Raw genomic sequence first — 7,450 nt, 5'->3', positions numbered from 1 at the left:
TGTTTCCCCACGATTAGACTCGGATTGTATATTTTTGCCAAGAAGTGATATTAGGTCCTGCTCAGTGATATCTGGAGCACATGATGTGAATTTGTCTCACTACTGGTAACCTTAACTTTGATCACTTGGCGAAGGCGGTGTCTGTTAAACTTCCTCACTGTAAAATTACTAGTTGTGCCTTTTCAGTTAACTAGTATTTGTGGGGAGATATGTAAACATACTGTCTCATTAAACTTTCACTCCTTTTCTAATTCTTTCATTCGTATCCTATGTATTAGTTGATATTGTACTTTGAGAAAGAGCTTTCTCTTCTCCCGTCTTCTTATTTATGTAGTTTTGACTCATGGATTTTTATTCTGTTTAATGGGTTTTAATCCATTACTGTATCACTTATTTTGATACTAAAATTGGCCCCAGTGAGAGACCTTTCAGTCTGCAAACCTATCCTTTTTAGATGTTACCATCATTCTTTGAGTACTGCCTTAGTTTCTGGTCCAATCATTTCAGGTTCCTTTTGTACCTTTCCTGCCCCAGTCCTGGAATTAGTCTTTTCTCCAAGGAGCACTGGTTCCTTTTAATGTTGAGAATGGTATTTAGAGAGTGAGATCTAGATGTTAGGTGTGCTAATTGCTACAGATGTGCTCTAGCTTTTAGGCTCTGTCACTGTAGAGGCCATGTAATCTCCTAATGTAGGATTCCTTCTGTATCTGCTGAGCCAACTCTCTAGTGGGTGTCAGGACCACGTCTTGCATAGCCTTTAGGTCCAATTCAATCTGCTGCAGAGTCCATATGGTGAAAGTGACTGTTTTCCCAGTCCTAGACTGGGCTTGGGTAATCACATAATTACCCCTGATACAAGGAAGACTGGCTCACTGCTGGATGGAAGAAGGCTTCTCAAAACCATTTATGTAGATGCCACAGAGAAGGGACTCAGAGAGGTTCATGTCATCAAAGTTGTCAACAATCTGATTCTAGTTACTCTTATGACATCTTTGGGCTCCATCCCACCAGGGCCATTGTCTCTCGATTGGAAATCCTGACTCACAGATATGATCCTCAGAAACTAGACTATGAGCAACTTTCTATACTCTTTTTGGGGGGTGTGGGTATATGAGCATCCATTCAAGAAAATGGTTACAAATACTGAGTTTTGCTTGGTTCTTAAACCAGACAGTATCAGCAAGGCCAAATCTTCATCCCTAGAAGAGTAGTCAATGTACAGATGTCCCTGAAAAAGAGCTCGGCCCTCAGCATCCCAGTATTGCAAAAGCCTGTCTGCTAGCGAAAATCCATCAAGGTCAGGTTAAAGAAGCTAGAACAATGCAATATAGAACTAAAATTTTAAAATAAATTAATAATTCTGTTGAGAGTGGAACCAGAATGGAAAACCAAAAAGCCAGTAGCACTAAAAGTAGAGGATGGCAAATCAAAATGTATCCATTCACTCATTTCAGGAACAAAATAATTGAGTATCCATTCAGGCTGACAACAGTGTGCTAGCCTGAGTTATAGAGGCTGTGCTGACAATCTAGTAGGAACATGGACAAATAAGTAAACAGTTTCTGTCCATAACTTATCTTTTAAGTTTTATCATCATGCTCTTCACTGGGTGTCATGGAAGCAGAGAGACCCTTAAGTCCACCTAGTGGGTGTGGACCCAGGAAGGTGTACGGGAGACTGGAGTGTCCTCCTTAATGAGAACAGGAAGTTCAAAGCCCACAGTTGAGGAACAACAAGAACTTCATGAGTAGTCAAGGACAGCAGACCTCTGCTCCCTCAGGGGTACATTCTAAAGACACCAGGGACAGGGAACCCTTGAGACATCACCATGTTTGTGGAGAGAAACTCTCAACAGGCACCACTCAACAAGGTGCTCTAAAGGAAATATAAACATCAGACTGAACTTCTTTCAATTCCTTAAAATCCCCTCCCCACCTTTTTTGTAAAAGCACCTAGGACGAACCTCTACCTGGAATACTCTCTCCTTCGTTTCCTACCCCACCTCCTAAAATTTCGGTTAGTGGCTAGGGAACCTTTAGACTGCAGCTTAAAATCACTTCCTCTTATAAGTCTTCCCTGTTTCTCCCTGACCTCTAAACTTTGGAAGATGCTTCTGCTTTGTACAGCTACAGCCTCCTCAGACTTTCCCTGTCGTAGCTCTAGATTTCGTCGTCATCGTTCGCATAGTTGTCGGCCTTCCCTGACAGACGACGCCGTGGTAACCTCTAGTGTCCACAGCGGTGGATTCTGAAGTCCGCGGTAGAGCAATACCTCAGTCCCTCATCTATAACACAGGCAGGACAGGACGTGCCTTAGAGAGTTGTTGCGAGCACTGAAGGAGTTCATCCAGACCGGGCGCTTAGAACAGTAGATCCTCACAGAGGTTCGCATACCAGCTCCTGACTCTTCTCATCATCAACCATTTCGGCAAATGGCAACTCCAGTCTTCTGACTGCTTGAGCCAAAACCTTTGGAGGCATCCTTAACTGCCTTTCTCTTTCTCTTTTTCTCTTAGCCCTCATTCATTCCATTAGTAAACCCTGCCTGTCAGCCCTCCTCTCAAATGATCCAGAGTGCAGCATATACTTACCACTTCCTCTATGACCGCCCTGGCCTGGGCCACCATCACTCTCATCCTGGATTTTTTTTTTTTTTAAAGATTTTATTTATTTATTTGTCAGAGAGAGAGCAAGAGCACAAGCAGGGGGAGTGGCAGGCAGAGGGAGAAGCAGGCTCCCCACTGCGCAAGGAGCCCAATGCAGGACTCAATCTCAGGACCCCTGGGATCAAGACCTGAGCCTAAGGTAGACCCTTAACTGACTGAGCCGCCCAGGCGTCCCCCTCTCACCTGGATTATTGAAACAGCATCCTTACTGGTCTTCCTGCTTCCACCCTTGCCTCCTCACTCAGCTCTCCATAGTCATACCATCGAAACCCAGGTCACAGTGGGCCATTTCTCTGCCCAGACCCTTTCAGTGGTTCCTGCCTCACTCAGAGTGAAAGCCAAAGGTCTTACAAAGGCCTACAAGCCTCGTGGCCTGCCTCCAGCTACTTCTCATTCCAGCCACACGGGACTCCTTGCTGTTTCTTGAACACCTCATACACACTTCTGCCTCAGGACCTTTGTGCTTGCTGTACCTCCTGCAGATAGCATAATTGATCCCTCACTCCTTTCTGCTCAAACCAGCAAGACCACTGTAGATATCCCTGTATAAGACTGTCTCCCCTCCTGTCTATAACCTGAACTCTCCAACTCTTTTTCCTGTTTCATTTATATGCATAGTAGTTATCGCCATGTGGGATATATACATCTATCTACATATATACCTGTATATAGATATCTTTATTCGTATACATATACATGTCTGTCTTTCCCCACCTAAATGTAAACTCTGTAAGTCAGGCATCTGTTTATTTTGTTCACTGCTATATTCCCAGAGCATGAAAGAGCATGGTGTTTAATAAGTGCTCAATAAATATTTGTAAATAAATGAATGACTATTGTTATTCGGTACACAGTAGTAGGTCCATGTAACTACTTACTGCATGAATGAACAAATGAACATTCCAGAGTTTCCCAGGGAGGGGACTGATAATGGAGGTGAAAGAAACAGGGACATGTATCCACACACATTTGCTGCATGGGCTGCATGTTCTTGGAAGCATGGTTTCTTTTATCATTGTTTAAAATGAGTATTTATATGGTTTGTGTGACTACTTTTAAGCAGTTTGTACTTTTAAGTTTCTAAACCTCAGTGATCATCAGAATTACCCACAGAGGGGGCTCCTGGGTGGCTCAGTCCTTAAGCGTCTGCCTTTGGCCTAGGGCGTGATCCTGGGGTCCTGAGATAGAGTCCCACATCGGACTCCCTGCTCCGCTGGGAGCCTGCTTCTTCCTCTCCCACTCCCCCTGCTTGTGTTCCCTCTCTCACTGGCTGTCTCCCTCTCTCTGTCAAATAAATAAATAAAATCTTTAAAACAAAAAAAAGAAGAATTACCCACAGAGATTCTTATTCAATCGGTCTTATTTAATTGGGAATTTAAGTAAGTTTGACCAAGAATTTAACCCTTAGTTTCCTTATATGAAAAATGGGATTATAATACCATCCACACAGGGTGTAAAAGATTAAATAAAAATATTGTCTGTGGGGTGTCTCACATATAGTATCAGGTACCCTCTGCTTCTGCTCACTGCTCATTTTTTCTAAAGTTTAAAGGTTAAATTCTTACAAGTAAGTCATAGTCCTTGCTCTAAAAATTTAGGTTTGATTTCATCTTCAGTCCAGATCTCTACTTTGAGTTCCAGATTTATTTTGCAAATACATACTCAGCATCTTCACTGGGATGTCTCACAGAGACATCGAACCCAGCGTATCTAAAGCAACTCAAATTCTCCCCTTGAGACCTCCTCCTCCAGGTTCCCCATCTCAGGGAATGGGATGAGCTCATGCCAGAAACCTGGGAGTCACTTTTGGACACTTTTCTTTCCCTCACCTTTCCCAGGCAGTCAATGATCAGGTGCTTACAGATCTAATTCTGATCGATTTCCTTGATCCACCATCTTCCACTCTCCATTGCCTGCAGACCAGTCTTCAAACACCCTCTGTCGCTCCCTTCCTCACTGCAACCGGAAATGTCTTTAATACAAATTGGATCCTTGCAGACGGATCCTCTCCAACTCTTCAGTGGTTTCCTTTTGTTTTTAGGATTAAGTCCAAAGCTTTCCACATGGTCCTCAAGCCAAGTACCCATGTCTCCTTCAGCACTAGCCACCTCATTCCAGCCACAGGTGGAGTCCCTTCCTACCCAAGAGCCTTCAAACCTGCGGTTTCCACAGCAACAAGCGCACTCCCACCCCACCCCCTTCCCTTTGTTGTCAGACCTACTATTCCTTATTCTTCTAGGCTCAGATTAAATGTCACTTCCTCAAAGAGATCTTTTTTACCCCTAGAGCGAATAGACAGGTCCCTTTGTTACACACTCTCATAACTCCCAGGCTTTCTTCTAGCAATCATCACAGCAGTGATTAATACAGACCTTCAGTTCTAAGCCACTTGCTTCCCATTTTAAGTTGCCAGCTGTCAGGCAGAAGAGGAAGTAGTAATGTGATCACTGCTGCCCGCACACATTAGGGTCTCATTTTTCTGAAAGGGGTGTCTCTTGACCCAATTCTACCTTGAGCTATTTTCAGAGTTGAAATTTAATTTGAATTTGGATTCCAACTTAAAGCTTAAAATTTCTAAAAAATACACACTATATTGTGGCATACAGAATGAGAGCACCCCATAAGTGGAGGGTTGCCCACCACACACCAACTAATGAAATTTAGGGCTGCCGAAACCACCGGCTCAGAATCAATCAGAAAAAAATGGTGGTAGATTTTCAAAACTGGGAGAGGGTGGTTTCTCTGAGTCAAACTTTGTGCAGAAGCCTTGAAAGACTGCGTGACCCAGGGGGAGGAACACTTATCTGGCTGGAATTTTACTTCTGGCAGACTTTTAAGAACAGCTATTTACCTTCCAGTGATAGTGATTCAAAACAGTAAGAACACAACCCACTTGGAAATACAGTCAAAACACTGTTTTTCCATACTCTTTGCAATTATCCTTTCATTCCCAATGGTGTTTAGGTTGTGAAGAACACCTGCATTTACCATTAAAAAAACATCACTGCAGATGGTCAAGACTGATACAGAAACACACGTCACCCAGAAGGTTAAGGTCAAAACTCAATCTGACTGCAAAGCACAGAAACAAGAAAAAACTGGATAAATGTATGCTCTGGTGTCCCTTAGCACCTGAAAAGCGGGTACTAAATCCCTGCTGTGAGAGAGTTGGTGGAAACTTTGCTCTGAGGAAAAGAGTGCCACTAGCGGTGTGATTTTTAAAATGGCAGTCTTTTCCGAGTCAGTGCCTGAGGACTGAAACCTTTGTTTTGGTCACTGGCATATCCCCCAGGCATAGGGCATTACCTGAGTCATACAAAAGGTGCTCAACAGTTGGGTAAGAGTTTTACGCTGCAAACTTGGGTCACTTTGACCTAGATTGTGGCGAACTTGAAAAGTCTTGGCATCCCAGCCATGTCTACTGCGCCCATGCACTTTGCTTCTACCCCTCTCTCCCACTGGGAAGGTGCTGGGAGAGGCCCACAGTCCCATCCCCTTACTGGTCCACCCCCTTCTCCCTCCGACCTCAGCCAGGCACGGCTCCTTCAGCGCTGCTCTGCGGAAAGGCAGGCACAGAGTTACAGACGCCTTGGTTTTCGTTCCAGCCTGCGAGAAGGAAACACGAACCCAACCACCAGGAGGCCCCTGGTCTGAGCACAGAAATCATGAGTCATAGATTTGGGGGTTCGGACCTAGGAACAGCTGGCGATGTGGATGGGCGTGGGTCTGCAGGGATGGAGGGGCTGCCGAAAGGCCACAGCCCCTCTTTCCCGGGTAGAGTTCCCTGGAGACTCCCCGTCCTCTCCTCCATCCCGTTCCCCCACCCGGCCCGCGGCTTTCAGGGTGCGGCCGGGGGTCGGGGAGAGGCGGTGCTCGCGCTCCAGGTCGCCGCCCCCGCGGCCACATCACCAGGCGCTCGCTTCCCCTCGGGCGGCGGCGCGGCTGCGCGTGCGCGGGGCGGCCGCGCGGGGGTGGGGAGCGAGCGGGCCGCGGGCGCCGGCTCTCGGGCTGTCAGCGCGGGGCCGCGAGGGCGCGAGGAGGCGAGCGAGCAGGAAGGAACCGCGGTCCGGGGCAGCCGCCGCCGCCGCGGGGAGACTAGGTGAATGCTCTTTCCATCCCCCGCCCCAGGTGCCTAGGTCGCGTCTGAGGAGGCGGGGTCCCCTCTCATCACACCGGCCGGCGCGGCCGCGCTCCGGGACAGGTGATAATGGAGGGGAAGTCTGGGCTTCGGCCGCGGCGCCGGCTTCGGGCGCATCCCAGGTGCTGGAAGGAGGTGGGGCGGGCCCGGGCTGGGACCCTGCGGCTGGGGAGCGGGAGGGCCGGGGCTGTGGGGAGCGGCCGCGCGTTCCTCCCGAGCCGCCGCGCCCCCTCCCCGCGGGGCTCCCGCGCCTACCCCGCCTCGAGCAGGACAGCAGGCGGCCCTGGGTGCCGGCCGCCGAGCCGGGCAGCTGCGGGTGGGCGGCCCCGGGCCCCGGACTCTGGGCCCAGCTCCGGGAGGGTGGCTGAATGACGGGTGGAAGGTGAGCTCGGATGGAGACGCCGCTAGGCGGGCTCGGGCACACCCCAGCCCCACCGCTTCGGGGCTCGGCGGTTGCTCCGTGTCACCGCCTTCTTTCATTCTTTTCTTTATGTCAGTGAAATGTATCTCAATGAAAAAAACTCCACACGTTCATCTACGTTAAGAGATTACGTTTTCGTATGTAATTATGTATATTACCTTTACAAGTCTATTACACGTGTGTCATCTTTCTGGAAATGAACACTTGGTGGTGTTTTTTTTTTTTT

General features: G+C 47.8%; 1 protein-coding gene across 1 annotated transcript in view; it reads left to right on the top strand.

Annotated features, from left to right (window-relative positions):
• The first annotated feature begins 6,649 nt into the window (after nt 1-6,649).
• SLC41A2 (solute carrier family 41 member 2) overlaps nt 6,650-7,450 on the top strand; it is a 104,432-nt gene continuing 103,631 nt past the window's right edge. The window contains exon 1 of the mRNA XM_040637406.1: nt 6,650-6,764. The gene's annotated coding sequence lies outside the window, so the exon portion shown is untranslated. The remainder of the gene's footprint in view (nt 6,765-7,450) is intronic.

This window comes from Ursus maritimus, unplaced genomic scaffold (assembly GCF_017311325.1).
Source record: "Ursus maritimus isolate PB19 unplaced genomic scaffold, ASM1731132v1 scaffold_21, whole genome shotgun sequence".
Lineage (NCBI taxonomy): Eukaryota > Metazoa > Chordata > Mammalia > Carnivora > Ursidae > Ursus > Ursus maritimus.
Note: the sequence above shows the minus strand (reverse complement) of the source record. Positions and strands in the feature narration are given on the sequence as shown.